This window comes from Bos taurus, chromosome 22 (genome assembly GCF_002263795.3).
Source record: "Bos taurus isolate L1 Dominette 01449 registration number 42190680 breed Hereford chromosome 22, ARS-UCD2.0, whole genome shotgun sequence".
NCBI lineage: Eukaryota > Metazoa > Chordata > Mammalia > Artiodactyla > Bovidae > Bos > Bos taurus.
In genome coordinates, this window is record NC_037349.1 from 6,695,851 (window position 1) to 6,713,014 (window position 17,164).

A 17,164-nucleotide genomic window follows, 5' to 3' on the forward strand; every position below is an offset into this window, starting at 1 on the left:
GTAAATTTTCTACGTGGGTCTTTAATGGCTGTGCCTATTGACAAATTCGTGTTTTCCCAAATCAGCTGTGGGGGGTGGGGGTGAGGTGGGCTGCGCATGCTCTGTGTACAGAGGCATTTAGACAGAGCAAAGTCTTGTTTGCCGTCCAAACAGGCCACTCCATGGGGGCAGGTTAGAAATTATATTTGCATGTGTATTGCAGATACCTGAGTAGTAGGTACATTGTGAGAGGAAAAAAAAATCGGAATACTTGTTACATGATATTTTGACAAATATGGGCTGGCTCTGGCTTGGACGCTGGATCCAGGCCACTGTAGAGAAGAATATTAGGTTCAGGTCCTAGTCTTTGTTCACATTTATTTATTTTTGGCTGCACAGGGTCTCAGTTGCGGCCTGCAGGATATTCAACCTTTGCTGGGGAGTGCGGGATCTTTCCTTGTGGCTTGAGAACTCTAAGTTGGGCTGTGTGGGAGATTTAGTTCCCTGACCAGGGATTGAACCTGGGCCCCCTGCATTGGGAGCACAGAATCTTAACCATTGGACCACCAGGGAAGTCCCAGGCTTTTGCAGTTTTGAGGGTCCTCTTGAAGAAAGAAAACATACAATTATGAATACAAAATTAGGCAAGAAATGTAAAGGCATTGGTAGGGACCCTCACTGAGCTTCTGGAAGGGCCTGTGCAATAGAGGGGAGAAGGCAATGGCACACCACTCCAGTACTCTTGCCTGGAAAATCCCATGGACAGAGGAGCCTGGTGGGCTGCAGTCCATGGGGTCGCGAAGAGTTGGACATGACTGAGCAACTTCACTTTCATGCATTGGAGAAGGCAATGGCACCCCACTCCAGTACTCTTGCCTGGAAAATCCCATGGACAGAGGAGCCTGGTGGGCTGCAGTCCATGGGGTCGCTAAGAGTCGGACACGACTGAGCGACTTCACTTTCACTTTTCACTTTCATGCATTGGAGAAGGAAATGGCAACCCACTCCAGTGTTCTTGCCTGGAAAATCCCAGGGACGGGGGAGCCCAGTGGGCTGCCGTCTATGGGGTCGCACAGAGTCGGACACGACTGAAGCGACTTAGCAGCAGCAGCAGCAGCAGCAGTGCAATAGAGGAGCTTGTGGCCGTGACCTTCATGGTAAGTCTGAGTCTACAACCAAGAGCATTAGAATGTCAGCTCCAGAGGTCAGGGATTTCTTTTTTCTTTATTATAGTCGATTTACAGTATTTCAAAGTAACACTAAAGTGATTCAATTATACAAGCATGCATGCTAAATCGCTTCAGTCACGTCCAACTCTTTGTGACCCCATGGACTATAGTCTGCCAGGCTCCTCTATCCATGGGATTCTCCAGGCAAGAACACTGGAGTGGGTTGGTGTGCCTTTCTTCTGGGATCTTCCCGACCCAGGGATCGAACCTGCGTGTCTTACGTCTCCCTGCATCGGCAGGTGGGTTCTTTACCACTAGCGTTACCTGGGAAGCCCTCAGTTATACATACGTGTGTGTGTGTGTGTGTGTGTGTGTGTGTACGAGGAATCCAGGGCACAGAGAGTTTAAGTTAGTTGCCAAAAGTCACACAGCTAGAAATGGCAGATCTGGGATGCAAAGCCAGGTGTTCTGGCTTCAGAATCTGTGCTTCTGACACAGAGTCACTCCTGCGTCTCAGATAAGGCTCCGGGAGATCAAGGGGCCAGCAATAGTTAAAATGGGCCGGCTTTTATTCATGTCCGAAGTAGGTCCAAACCTCTGGCATTTGCTTGCAGTATGCAGTCCTCAGATACTGCAAATATTGACTACTCACTAGCAAGAGGAACAAACATGTCTGTTTAGTCTCTATTAAAACCCAGACTTAGTTGAAACATATAAAGAAAGGAAGAACTGAGTTGAAATCATTCTGTCAACCTACTTGAAAAAATGGCAAAAAGGTTGAATGTCTTTCCTTTCAAAACCAGTGACTTTCAGGGTTCAAAGGTGTCACTGAAAGGTGTGCGGGGTCCAGCTGCTTGCTGCTCAAAAGCCAATGAACAGACCAGGTTGGTGGAAAGGAAAGAAAAGAAGTGAAAGTTGCTCAGTCGTGTCCGACTCTTTGCGACCCCATAGACTATACAGTCCATGGAATTCTCCAGGCCAGGATACTGGAGTGGGTAGCCTTTCCCTTCTCCAGGGGATCTTCCCTATCCAGGGATTGAAACCCTGGTCTCCCACATTGCAGGCAGATTCTTTACCAGCTGAGCCACTGGGGAAGCCCAAGAATACTAAAGTGGGTAGCCTTTCCCTTCTCCAGGAGATCTTCCCTATCCAGGGATTGAACCCAGGTCTCCCGCATTGTAGGCAGATTCTTTATCAGCTGAGCCACAAAGTTTGCTTTATTTCAGATGCTGGCAACTGGGGAAGCAGGGAGGGTGGACATCTGTCCAAAGGCCGACTCTCTCCTTCATCCCTCGATCCCCAGGCAACCTGTGGGGCAAGGGTTTTTATACCCAGAGTGCAGGGGTGGTGGCTCCATGCAGAAACAGCACAGTCATCTCTGAAAATGGTCATCGATGGTCTGACCAGCGTCATCTTGTTTTAGGTACAGTTAATCTTCAGTTCCAGGGCCATTTGTTCCCATTTCTTTTTGGCCAATTCTCAGAATTGTGGCAGCTCATGTCCTGGGTACAGTCTGGTCATCATATAGTTAACTTCTCCACCTGGTGTTTTGGTATCTATAAGACAGCTCACAGGATATGGCTCAGAGTATTATCTATAGCCCTGGAGAAAGAACTAAAGGTCCTTGACTTAGCTTAATCACTGCATTATTATTTGGTCTCCTTTGACTGTTTTCCTTTGTTTCCGCGTTTCTCACATCTCTGATTAAACTTATTATTTGACTAAAGTTTTCCACAGACAAAAGGCAGGCAAAGGACATGGTGTGGGAGGGGGCAAGGACCACAGGGTCTGCTCTGTTTCTGGGGGGTGACCCTAATCAGTGTCTCCCTACTTTCAGCCCAGCCCCAGGCCCAGCTGGTGAGAGAAACATTTTCCCAACAGGATTACTTGACATTGGAGAATCACCTGGTAGTCCAGTGTTTAGGGTTCTGCACTTTCACTGCTGGGACTGGTAGGCGGGAGTTGGGGGGTTTCAGTCCTTGGTTGGGGAACTAAGATCCCACGAGCCTTGAGTTGCAACCAAAAAAGAGAGAGAGAGGGAGAGACCATTTGACATAAATATAACTTAAAAGAAAATTCAAATGTATTTAGCTTGTGTCCCATTTCCTCCACTACCACCAAAAGGGTTTAAAAAATCTTGCTCTGATAACATCCAGGAACTTGCTTTCAAAGACCTATTTGTAAGGAGAATGACTGGGCCATCCCTCCGGGGAGCATTATCTATTTCCTTATATCCTTGGGTGAGTGCTTTCATCTTTTTTGAGCCTTTCCGATTTTCCCCCTGAAAATTCAATCAGGACACTGACGCTGGGCTGGAGGACTTCCGCTCTGCCCCGCTTTGCTCTCCCCTCTACTCTTTCCCTGGGCTTCCTTGGTAGCTTGGACGGTAAAGCGTCTGCCTACAATGCGGGAGACCCGGGTTCTATCCCTGGGTCAGGAAGATCCCCTGGAGAAGGAAATGGCAACCCACTCCAGTATTCATGCCTGGAAAATCCCATGGACCAAGGAGCCTGGTGGCCTACAGTCCATGGGGTCGCAGAGTCGGACACGACTGAGCGACTTCTATTCTTCTTCTACCCCTTCCCATCCTGTTTGGTACCAGACTGCCCTGGAGTCTGCCCTCTTGAACCACTTGGCAGCCTCAGCAGGTGATTGGAGAGAGGGGAGATGAGGCCTTTGCCAGGCTGTCACAGGCTGGCTGCTTTAGCTTCCATACAGTGGCAGCAGGGTGTTGTGAAAATCAGAGATTAAGGAAATTTGGAAGTGTGTTTCCTCTACCAGCAGTTCAAGTGAGCCCTCTGGGCCTTGGGTGGGGCCAGGGAAACTGGAGAAATGCCCATCTGCCACAAGCCCCTGCCTCCTACAGCCCAATAAACACCACCTGTGACAGGTGAAGACCTAAACTTTGGGGAGAGGAATTAGTCTCAGAACTGAAGCTGCTGAAAAGGATGACATTGGAAAGCCAGCTGTGTTGGTCATTAAACATCTCTGCGGAGAAGGCGATGACACCCCAATCCAGTACTCTTGCCTGGAAAATCCCATGGATGGAGGAGCCTGGTAGGCTGCAGTCCACGGGGTTGCAAAGAGTCGGACATGACTGAGCGACTTCACTTTCACTTTTCGCTTTCATGCATTGGAGAAGGAAATGGCAACCCACTCCAGTGTTCTTGCCTGGAGAATCTCAGGGACAGAGGAGCCTGGTGGGCTGCTGTCTATGGGATCGCACAAAGTCGGACACGACTGAAGCGACTTAGCAGTAGCAGCAGCAGGATCATGAGTTCAGTGCCTGGCCCTGCGAGTGAGAGCCCCAAGGAAGGTATTCCTTGGGCATTTACTTCATGTTAGGCACGAATCTCTTAACTTAGATTCACAAAAGCCCAGTTAGACAGCAGGTAATATCTTATCCGCATTTTTCTGATGAGGATCTGAAAGTTTAAGTAGCATGAAAGTGAAAGTGTTAGTTGCTACGTCGTGTGTGACTCATTGCGACCCCATGGACTGTATCCCGCCAGGCTTCTCTGTCCATGGGATTCTCCAAGCAAGACTACTGGAGTGGGTTGCCGTTCCCTTCTTCAGGGGATCTTCCTGACCTAGGGATCGAACTCGGGTTTCCTGCATTGCAAGTCAATTCTTTACCATCTGAGTCACCATGGAAACCCAAGTAGCTTGCACAAGGTGAGAAGTTATTAGTCGCTGTTCTGGTTGGCTGCTGCTATGTAGCAAACCATCCACAACATGACGTAAGACAACCACCTTGCTATCAGGACGTGGATTCATACACTGACTCAATAAATACTTGAGTGACAGCTGTGTGCCATGTTCTGTACACGTGTCTGGGGAAAAGGTGCCTGAACTCAAGGTACTCGGTCCAGAGGAAAAGCTGCCAGGTAAATGTCCGTCTCTAATAAGGTCATTCCAACAGTGGACTGTTGTTCACAGTCCAGTGATGGCCTGAGGGAGGCCATGACTAAGACTTCTAGGAAGAACTAACACAGAAGGACAGGCCGAAATTGGATCTTGAAGGATAAGTAGGAGTTTGTCTAGTAGAGACCAGGGACAACGGGCGATCCAAGCAGAGGACCGAAAAAGCGCAACAGCATCCATGAAGAGAAAGCTACCCATTTGCTCTAAAAGTTCGACTTGAACAAAACTGCCGTAGCTTAGATTTCCCCCAGAAACAGACGTGAGAGGAGGATTTTAGCATAAGTAGTTTATTCTGGAATCTGAAGAGAGCAGGAGAAAAGAGCTGGGAAGAGATAAAGGGAAGGGAAGACGGCCAATAAAGGGGGCATTGTTAAGTTAGTTACAGGCTCTGGGCACCTAAGCTTGGTCCCTTGAGAAGCTCTCAGAAGTGGGATGGAACACACACCACAGATTTCTCTGGACCCAGGGCTGAGGACGCGCTGGGCTGTGTATGCGCTGACTCCTCCAGGCCACGTTGAGGGCTGCACCTCTGCTTTTCTGTTCAGTCTTCCTCCCTGATTAGGTTTTGTCCTCAGTCCTGTTCCCCTTCACCAAATAGGCTTCTCTTCCAACCAATCGGGGCTTCCCTAGTTGCTCAGATGATAAAGAATCTGCCTGCAATGCAGGAGACCGAGGTTTGATCCAACCAATCAGGATGCAGAAATAGGATTACCCCTACTGTTTTGAACCAATCAGGGACCAGCCATGGGGCTAAGGAACAGATCAAACTTATTCTCCCATCATCCTCACCCTGCAGTGATGGAGGGGTATGATCGACTGTTGGGACAGGCAACCTGAAAGTCCACCAAACCCACCCTGTCACACAGGAGATTACCCTTTGACTTCAAGACCTGGTTCAGGAAAATCTAAGGAACAGTGTCTTGTTTTCACACTTCCAGAGGGCTGCTTCTTGGAGCCAGTTATGGTAAGATGACCCACCTCTCAGTTCATCCAGTTTTTCTCTGCTCTGTGGGTGTTTCATCATTCACTAAGGCTGCTGAGTTCCTACAGATTTAAGGTCTCTGGTTTTGAGTTTCAGCATCTGCTTCAACCCATTTTAGGAAACATGATTCTTTCCCAAGAAAAGAAAAAGGAAGGAGCTGGTGAAATTGAAAAGTGACACAGAAAAGCCCAGGACTGGGGTGATGGGCATTCAGGGAAGAGCACAGACCCTTTCCTGTGAGGTTAACTTAGAGAATAATAAATCAAAGAAGTCCCCTCCCCCAGTGAAGGTCACCTTGTATAAAAGGACAGTTGTTCTGCCATGGTTTTCGATTATTTCCCTCTGATGCTATCTGCCCTGGTTGATGGACTCTGGAGTGCTTTTCAGTTTAACTGCTCAGAGAAGGGGCAAAGCATAAACCGAGTTGCCCAGAAGCCTGAGGTTCAAAGCAAAATGGAAAATTTCCCTGAGTTGAGACGTCAAATCAATTTAAAAAACAACAATGAAGTCCGGTGCTGTGGACACAGAGGTGAGTGTCTGGAAGCCTAATATTTATTCTCCCTTCCCAGGTGGCTCAGTGGTAAAGAATCTGCCTGCCAAGCAGGAGCCACAGGTTCAATCACTGGATGGAGAAGATCCCCTGGAGGAGGAAATGACAACCCACTCCAGTATTCTTGTCTAGGAAATCCCATGGACAGAGGAGCCTGGCAGGCTACAGTACATGGGGTCACAGGGTCAGACATGACTTAGCAACGGGATGGCAGCAGCAGCAGCCCCTGTCCTCAAGTAGTGGCTTGGCAAGAACTCCAGGCTGACACCTAGGGGTGCGGCTCTGGAGAGGGAAGGGGTGGAGAATCAGACAGGCCAAACCAATTCTTGTAAAAGTTCAAGTTGAATCTTTAGGACTGTATTTTTTCCTGGAACTGTTTACCATCCTTAAGCCTAAAGCAAACAGCACAAATAAGATAATTGCTTTCTTGGAATTCACCACCCTAATAGATGTGGCATCTTTGGTACTACTCCCCTGGTTATTTTTTGTCGGGGGGAGGGTACAGGGAGAAAAGTGGGGTAGGGTGTGTGGGAAGGGAAGACTCTTAAGACCATAGTTCAGAAACTTTGCTGTCTATTACGATCACCTAGGGAGGTCTCTGGTTGGTTTAGTCGCTCAGTCAAGTCCGACTCTTTGCAACCCTATGCACTGTAGCCCGCCAGGCACCTCTGTCCATGGGATTCTCCAGGCAAGAATACTGGTGGGTTGCCATTTCCTCCTCCACCCAGGCTGTACTTCAGGCCAATTAAATCAGAATCCTTGGGGGTGGAGCCTGGCCTCAGTAGTTTTTAACACTCCCCAGGTGACTCCGGGCTTCCCTTGTGGCTCAGCTGGTGAGGAATCTACCTGCAATGTGCGAGACCTGGGTTCGATCCCTGGGTGGGGAAGATCTCCTGGAGAAGGGAAAGGCTACCCACCCCATGTCCATGCCCATGGGGTTGCAAAGAGTTGGACACGACTTTCACTTTAGGTGACTCCAGTGTGCAACCAGGTTTGAGAACCAGGGCTGGAAGCAGTGCTTCTAGTCTGCATGGAAGCACCAAGGATTTTGTTAAAATGCAGAGTCTAGCCCAAAAGGTCTGGGGTGGGGCCCAAGGGCCTGTGGTACCGATGCTGCTGTGGCTGCTCTAGGGACCACGGGTAGCAAGATCTTCAGATGTTTCTTTAACATAAGAGAGGAATGGAGCCAGTGACAAATCACAGCAAAACAAACAACTTTTCAGAACACACAGCTTCCTGCTTAAAATCTTTCTGAAAATGTTCCTCTTTGCTGTAGAGATACATTGCAAACACCCTACTATGGCTACAAGGAATCCCCTGGGAAATTTTCCCCAAAACAGTGATGCCAGGGTTCCATATACCTCCTCATCCAGAGCAATGAAACCCAAGTCTCTGTGGGTGGGGATTGGCCTTAGGTTTGTTTGTTAAGTTTGTTAAGTTCCCCAGATGACCAACGTGCAGCTAGGCTTGAGGACGCCTGCACTAATTCATCTGGTGGCTGTTATTTCCATGGGAATGCCCCATTCCCACTGATTCACAGGGTTGCGGCCCACCAGTCATTGGATGTTGATTGGATGAGGGGCAGGCCGTGGGCATAAGTTACTCCCTTGGGCCCCTCCCCTTGGGAGTTTGGGTGGGAGATTCCTGCGTGGTCTGGCTGCCCTTGTTAACCCAAGAGAAATGGCATAGGGAACTTTTGGCCACCATTTCTTACAGATAAACCAGGAACAGAGAAAGTAGTTTCCTATTAGAAACACGAGATAAGGCAAAACATTTCTAAGGACTTGGGGGTCTTCAGGTCTGCCATCTTGAGGTTGTCTATGGCCAGAGTGGCCGAGAACCTCAGTGACCACCACCTCTGTCTCTATAGGAGGGCCAGCTTCCAGGTTGGGGGTCTTTATGTAACTGTCCCCTGTGACTCAGAAGTTCTGATGTGACCGACAAAACTTGAATAGTCAAATAGGAAAAATCTCTAAAACTCAAATTAAACACAACACTTCCATATCATCAGCAACTGATCTCCGCTTCTATCCCCCACCATTAAAATTCTCAAAAAATGAGAAGACACTTCATAAGTTTCAACAATAAGGACTTCTCGGTTCTCAAATTGGTTCTCTTTATAGAACAATCATCAGCCTTGAATTTCTGCAGCTGCGACTTCTAAATCTAGACCTTCTGTGGATGTTGGGGGTGTAATTGCTTGTCTTGTCTGTTTTCTCATCTACAACATGGAATTAAGAATACCAATCTGATCAGATGGCTTTTTGGAGCAACTCATAATAGGGTTATGGATCACGATACAGATGGTGTAGAAATGCTTCTCGTAAATGAGTCACCTTTCCCCAAAGCATCACTGGGAATAGTGGGAAAGAGGCCTTTGAAAAAGGGCTGTTGAAATCTCAGCCCGTCCACCTACAAATTGTGTAATCTTAGGCAAATTACTTAACTACTCTGAGCCTCAGATTCCTCATTCCAGATACAGGATAACCATGACTATTTGCAGAACTTCTGTGGGGAGTAAATAAGATGATGTGTGAAGACACTGGGTATACAGTAGATGCTCAAAGACATGAACTTCCTTCCACAACCTCACTCTTGACCTAAGGTGGATTCATTAGGTTATGTTCTTACAGTTTTACTATAAGGAAGACTACTCTTCTCTCCCCAAACAGCAATGGTTAAAACTGGATGAAGATTTCTCTCTCTCCCCTATAACAAGCTGATCATAAAGGAAGTGCAGTCGTTCAGTCGTGTCCGACTCTTTGCGACCCCATGGACTATAGCCTACCAGGTTCCACTGTCCATGGGATTTTCCAGGCAAGAATACTGGAGTGGGTTGCCATTTCCTTCTCCAGGAGATCTTCCCAACCCAGGGATTGAACCAGGGTCTCCCATATTGTAGGCAGATGCTTTACCGTCTGAGCCACCAGGGAAGATTCATAAAGGCATCTAGGCAAATAGGTTATATGGTGTTGGGTACCCAGCCTTTCATCTTATTATCCCACCATCTTCAACGAGCAGCTTCCTTTTTTTTTTTTTTTCAAGATGGATTTATTTTTGGCGGCACCAGGTCTTCGTTGCTGCGCAGGCTGTCTCCAGCTGCTGAGAGTAAGGGCTACTTTCTGTTTGCGGTATGCAGGCTTCTCACTGCAGTGCGTTTCTCTTGCAGCCGAGCGCTGACTCCAGGGCAGGCGGGCTTCAGCAGTTGCTCCCAGGCTCTAGCGCTCTGGCTCAGTACTTACGGCGCGCGGCCTTTAGTTGCTCCGCGCTCCGCGACATGTGGATTCTTCCCAGACCGGGGATTGAACCCATGTCTCCTCCACTGGCAAGTGGATTCTTTACCACGGAACCACCAGGGAAGCCCGGGCGGCTTCCAGCTTGTAGTTTAAGATGGTGATTTCCCGCTGGCAGGAAGGAGAGATGGAGAGATGGGGAGCGAACCTCTCCCCTTTGAGGGCATGACGTAGAAAGTCTACTCACATTCCGTGGGCTGAATGTGAGCTAGAAGGCAATCTCTGAGGCCCCACTTTTTGGGTTAAAAAAATCCCCAGTTCTCCCACTTACCATCTGTAGTCATGGCCAAGTCAGACTTGCAATGTCTTTGCACCTCTGTTTCCTAATCCTTATGGGGTTATTATGAAATTTAAATAGGTTAGTACATGTAAAGCACTTAGAATAGTTACCTAACATATACTAGACTGTAAGATATACTATTATTGTTGTTGTTGTTTGTTTAGCAACACGGCCACACCTCACTTTGAAGGAGGTTGGGAAATGTCCTTAATTAGATGACTGTGTGTCCAGCTAAAACTCAAGGGTTCTATTATTAAAGGAAGGAGGGGACAGAGGACATCGGAAGACAATTAGGGTCTCTCATGTAAGAGTTGCTAAAATAACTTTTATGAAAGTACTGTTGGTGGCGAGTGATTCCAATCTCCAATCTGGGCCTAAAATACCTATGTCAACTGCTCTTTGTGTGATGGGGTTGACGTGATCCATTCCTAGACATGGGACAATAATCAAAATAAGAATAACACGTGAGCCTCTGTGTTGAGCACTGTCTCAATTGTCTGTGACAGCCTGTTTAAAGATCCCACAATCCTCTGGTTTTATGAAAAGTATTTCTGTTCACCCGGTTCCCTCCCCAGATCCTGTGTGCTTATCACCTTGCAGGCACCAGGGTGGGAGTCTGTGATGAATTTCATTCTCAAAATTACAGTACATTTTGAAGCTCTCAGGCGACGGTGAGGGGGTCCTTCCCTGATGACTCAGATGGTAAAGAATCTGCCTGCAATGCTAGAGACCGGGGTTCAATCCCTGGGTCAGGAAGATCCCCTGGAGAAGAGAATGGCTACCCACTCCAGTATTCTTGCCTGGAGAATCCCATGGACAGAGGCCCCTGGTGGGCTACAGTCCATGGGGGGGCGGTCACAAAGAGTCAGACACAACTGAGGGACTAACACCTGAAGCTCTCAGAGGATCCCCCACTCTGAACAGCACCCCACAAAGCCAGTCTACCTGCTTCTTCTCCATTAGCCCCCACCCCTGACTGTGCAGGACACCTAACTGGCTTTTCTGGTTGCAGATTCACCAGGCCAAGGGAGGGGAGAAGCCCAAGTGCAGTTTGTCATCCATGCCTTAATAAACCTCATGCAGACGAGGCCCAGGCCGTGTGACCCAGGCTCAGAGCCTCTCTCCTACCGTCCAAGGCGTGTGCTAAAAGGAACAGTACCTTACCTGTGAACACAGGGGATGTGAATGTGGGAATTCCAAGACAAATAAACAGAGGTGATTCTTGGCATTATTAACGGCCTGCGTGCTAAGTCGCTTCAGTAATGTCTGACTCTTTGCGACCCCATGAACTGCAGCCTGCTAGGTTCCTCTGTCCATGGAATTCTCCAGGCAAGAATACTGGAGTGGGTTGCCAGTTCCTTCTCCAGGGGATCTTCCTGACTCAGGGATCAAACCCGGGTCTCCCACATTGCAGGGAGATTCTTTACCATCTGAGCCACCGGGAAACCCTATTATTTACAGTCAGTAGAATTTCTAGAGCCGCATAATGCCTTCTACCTTTTATTTGCCAGCAACTCTTTAAGAATGCATTTCAGTGTATCTTTTTGTACAAATGCATGCTTTTCATTTTGCATGCCTGCCTGCCTGCTAAGTTGCTTCACTCGTGTCCAACTCTTTGTGGCCCTGTGGACTGTAGCCCACCAGGCTCCTCTATCCCTGGGATTCTCTAGCCAAGAGCACTCAAATGGGGTGTTTCATTAGTGCTTCTTGGACTCTTTGGCTAAAGATCCTAGCCACCCTTAAATTTCTCAGCTCCATCCTCTCTCTTTAGTCAAATAGTTAACCATCTAGAAACAAACCCGCCAATTAATTCTTTCTGAAGCAAATGTACTTGGTAAGCAAACACCCACTCCCTAAATCGCTTGCTTAATACGCTCCTCTCAGAGAGCCTTCTGGAGAGAACCATGATGGATATAATTATCCTGCTTTTTCATCTCTGCTGTCCAGTTTTGGGGTGTGCTTCTGATCTCATTTGGGAAGATTCCTGGAGCTTCTTAGGTGTAGTCAGCTATGTGGGGACAGGTCTTTGCTCATCCAGTAACTGGGGCAGAGGAATTTGTATGTGGGCGCCTAATTAACACTATTCATTAGCATTAATTACCTTTTATTCATTGAAAGGTGTTGGCAACAGGAACCTGATTCACCTCTGTTTCAAATTGTTGTAAGAGCCTATAACTTTTTTTTTCAGTCCTACAAAAGCCTATAGATTTAGCCCACAGAGCCTCCACGAGGCACTGTTCACAAGCACAGGGTATTCTAGCTGCCACTTGTTCTGATTTTCCATCACTTGTGGAACTTTCTAGGGTGGCTCCTCCAAACTCAGCGGATCTCCTCTCTAAATCCAGCACCCAGCCACGTGGGCGTCATTCTCAGACACATTCAAGGGTTTCCATTCATTTGTGAGCAATGTTGTCTGTTTTGTTTGAATGTGATAAATGGGTCCCTGCAAGATATTGCAGGACAATTTGCCCTTCCTTCTAGAAACCTCAGTCATTTTCCACTCTCAGACCTGGTGTGTGGGGCGGGGGTCTCGGGGGGGCGGGGGGCGGGCGGCGGCGGTGGTGGGTGGTCAACTAACCCGCCCTTCTGGGGGGAGTGACCTGGTACACACCCCCCACCTCCCAGTCCTCTTCTTGATCTTTGGTTTGGTAGGGATGTTACATGTATCGCCCATTTAATTTTCTACCGGCTTGTAAAGTAATTGCAGAGAAAGTAAAAAACCTACAGACCAAGAAAGTCTCAAATACCTGACCTTGACTTTGTTCAGTTCTCTAAGAAGATGATCTACGCATTATGCACCCAGGCACACCCCTGTACCTCTCAGGGTCCGGCACGATCATGAGCTTTATCAGTGTCACTGATGGAATTTCTCCCTATCTCCCCCTCTGCCAAGCACAGTGTGATCACTGTTTATGGAGCAGATGGAGGCGGGCGGGGAGGGCCGGTTGTTTTTCACCCTGGACAGTCAGGAGGGCTGAAACCCCCTCTCGGCACATCTCTCAGCACACAAACAGATCCAGTGCTTCCTGAAGGGGAATTGTGTCCTTCCTCTGGAATTTCCTCTTCTAGTCCCTGATTCTTTGCTTAGCTAACTTTGAATAACGGCCCTTGAAAACACTTAAATGTCTGCTTCTGGAAGAAAAGAACCGTGGTCCTCAGGCTGACCATGCCACCTTTCCCCGTGCAGGCTGACGTGGGCCCTCCCCTGGCCTGGCAGAGATCCCCCCATCACTCACTCACTGCTCTCTCCCCGCTCCTGATATCATAGTCAATAAAGGAAGGGACAGTCGTACCGAGCTGTGTAGCCCAATCGTGCATGGACCTTGTGGATATTAGATCAGTGTTTCTTAAATCAGTGGCTGCAGCCAAGAACTCTGGGAGATCCATCTCTTTCATTGAGATCAAGACCCATAAGAAGATCTCTAATTTTTATTTTTAATGTTATTTTCGTTTCATTTTAGTACAGCGCAGCTTGTGGAATCTTAGTTCCCTGACCAGGGATCTAACCCAGGCCCTCTACAGTGAAAGCACTGAGTCTTAACCATTGGACCACCTGGGAATTCCCAAGAAGGTTTTTAAAAAATCTAGTAGAATTCAAGTTAAGGCAGTGCTTGACCCAAAAGAGACCGATAATAAATTAGTTACTACTTATTATTATTTTTACACCTTCCAAATATTAATACCTACTTCTAAATCAGCTGATTTTTTTTTTTAACCACACCATGTGTGGGATCTTAGTTCCCCTGGCCAGGAATAAAACTGATGCCCCCTGGATGGAAGCTCAGAATCCGAGCTTCCGCCAAGGAATTCCCTAAATCAGCTGATTCTTTTTTTTTTTTTTTAATTTTAATTGAAGGCTAATTGCTTTACAATATTGTGGTGGTTTTTGCCATACACTGACATGACTCAGCCACAGGTGTACATGTGTCCCCCATCTTGCCTCCCTCCCCATCCCATCCCTCAGGGTGGTCCCAGTGCACTGGCTTTGAGTGCCCTGTTTTATGCATTGAACTTGGACTGGTGATCTATTTCACATATGGTAACATACATGTTTCAATGCTGTTCTCTCAAATCATATCACCCAATCAGCTGATTCTTAACCCCCCCTATATTTTTCCCAATCTTAACCTTCCTTGGGCCCAGAAAATCCTAGTAGGCACGCAGCTCTCTCCTCAGTAGGTCCTTCATGTCCCCTCCTGACTCAGAGTGAACACTCCCACCTCAGGTTTCTAGAGGGCCTCCCAGAGGGAGGGAGGGGGAGAAGAAGGGCCTGCTCCCTTTGTCTCAATTAGCTGAAGCCAACTGATGGAGTTTCGGATACACTGTTCAGCCTGCACAGGTGGCACATACAGTCTTCTTAAAATGATGAATGTTAGTTACCAGTATTTAAAAATTGGGGTACTTTTAAAATCAGGAGCTCCCTGGTGTCCCAGTGCTTAGGATTACAGGCTTTCACTGCCATGACCCACGGTTCAATCCCTGGTCAGGGAACTGAGTTCCCACAAGCCAAGAGGTGCAGCCCAACAGTAAATCCAAATAAATAAAAACTGGGATTTCTAGCAACACTAGGCCCCAAGTTTTGGGACTGAGCTCCTGAAAGCTGCATGGTGTGAAAAAAGTAAAATAAAATAAAATACTGGGATTTCTAGCCATAGTAGGCCCAAAGTTTTGCAAGGTAGCAGTCAGGTGGAGCCGAAACCCAGCTGGCTCCCCTAAAGCATGCCTGCTCCTGTTCACCACAGTCCCCACCACTCTGTTACATCCCCCACAACTGAGTTTGTGTGTTGGGCTGATTTCATTACATTCTCAGATTCCCAAATGTGGCTTTATGTTAAGAACAAAATGAAACATTTCTGGTCCCTGTGTTTAAAGCACCAAAATACAGTGTGACCCAGGATAGCATGTACTTCAAGAGAAAAGGGAGTGAACTGACTCCTTTGTGTGAGGGAAGAACTGTCTACAAAGTTAATATTTAAGCCCCAGGGTATCTGGTTAGAAGACCATAATTCAAGAAGCCATTCTGAAACAAACCCGACTGATGCATCTACTTGTTTGACTGTATCTGCCTAAACCCCAGAGGATTTAAGGCCTCTGGTCAAATCGATAGAGTATCTTGCAACTCAAACAGACCCTATCTACACCCAGACACTGGTGAATGGATCTGGGCCCAGTGTCTGCCTGTTCTCAAATTGAGGAATAGACCAGACTGACTGATAGCTTTCAGGGCTGAGTGGAAAGAACATCCTCACTTCTCAGCCAAGCTCCTGGTTTCCCTACAAGACCTTAATAATAAGCGGATGGGAAACAGGAAGTTCTGGGGTGGATAAATCACCTAGTCAATTGTGCTGGAAGGATCTGAACTACAGTTGGAATTGGAGAACTCTATTTGTGATCAACCATAAATCACTATTTTGATTTTCTTAACTTTGGGAAGTAATTTCAAGCTAACCAAAAAGTTGCAAAAAAAAAAAAAAGATTTCCTGTAAAGTATCATCCAGACCCCACAAATGTTAACATTTTACATAAGATGTGAATCGTGGAATTAACATGGATACAATGCAGTTATCTATCTAATGTACAGAATTTTATTCAGATTTCCCCCGCCATCATACTGAGGTTTTTTTCAGAGTCCTCTAGCAATTTCACTTTGCACTTGGCTCTCAAGTGTGGAACAATTTCTCAGTGTTTGTCTTTCCTGACCTTGATACTTAGTAAAATGTCCCTTGAGTTTGGTCTATCTGTTTCTTCCTCGTGATTGAAGCTGGGTTATTCATTCTGATAAGAAGCCCATGGAAGTGACATTATCTCTTTCTCGATGCCTCACATCGGGAGTTACAATGCTGTCGGTGACAGTGACTTTGACGTCTGGTGGTGTCTCACAGGTCTCCTCCCCTGTAAAGTTACTTATAAATTCATAAGTATTCAAAGGGAAAACTGTATCTTCTGGGGACATACTCTGAGATGATGCAAATATTCTTTTCATTCTCATCATACTTTCATCCACTAATTCTAATATCCATTGATGATGATTGCCTGAAACAGCCATAATTAGTTTTAAACTAGAATAATAATGAAGAGAAACATGCGTTAAGCGTATCTCTAAAAAATTCTCTATAAATGAAAATGTCCCTTGATCCTCTTTTACATAGCAGGTGGAAATCACAAGGTGCCCACCTTTTCACTGGATTATTAATGAGCCCTGCATCTCTGTGGAGTGGCCTGGGCTCCGCAGACTCTTGGCAGTGCTATGTCTCATAGTTTGCTTGTTGGGTATTATGACCTAGTGGAAACCATAATTTGACTCTGTATAAACCCTCAACACACCCCACACAAGTCCTTTCTTCCACGCAAACAGATCTCCTTAGATTCTCTGTATCTGTACCTGGCCTACTCATGGGGGACTTGTGGTGTCACCTGGCCTGCTCCTATAGGCTGGGGTGATGTCATGCTTACCTGTCCACCTTCTCTCCAGTTTAAAAAATTATATACCTCCCACAAGTCTCAGCTCAAAGCTCTGTTCTGCATGAAGTCTTTCACAGGAGGGCAGGGCCTACCTTTTCTTGTTGTGATACTTTTCTGGGTTTAAGAGTACAGTTTAGGGGAGGTCCTTGGTGGTCTAGTGGTTATGAACCCACCTTGCAATTCAGGGGACACGGGTTCGATCCCTGGTCAGAAAACTAAGATCCCACATGACTCAGAGCAAGTAAAGCTGGGCACCCCAACTATTGAGTCTGTACTCCCCAACTAGAGTCCGTGTGCCACAATGAAAGACCTTACACGCTGCAACCAAGACCCGACAGAGCCAAAGAAAGAATAAAGTTTGGGTTTCTGCATTCATTCAACACTTCCTCTGGCAGGGAGGGAGATAAAAAAGGGTAATTCAAGTCCCTCAAGAAGAGGTAAGGAGGGGTGCATAAAATTAATGAATTGTAAAGGAAAGAAAACAAGAGCAAGCTTTATGAAACTCTGGAGGAAATCACAGAAAGG

General features: G+C 47.0%; 1 non-coding gene across 1 annotated transcript; it reads right to left on the minus strand.

Moving 5' to 3' along the window:
- Positions 1 to 479: 479 nt before the first annotated feature.
- Positions 480 to 552, minus strand: TRNAG-CCC (transfer RNA glycine (anticodon CCC)). The gene has a single exon. It is a non-coding gene; the product is annotated as a tRNA-Gly (tRNA).
- Positions 553 to 17,164: the final 16,612 nt, after the last annotated feature.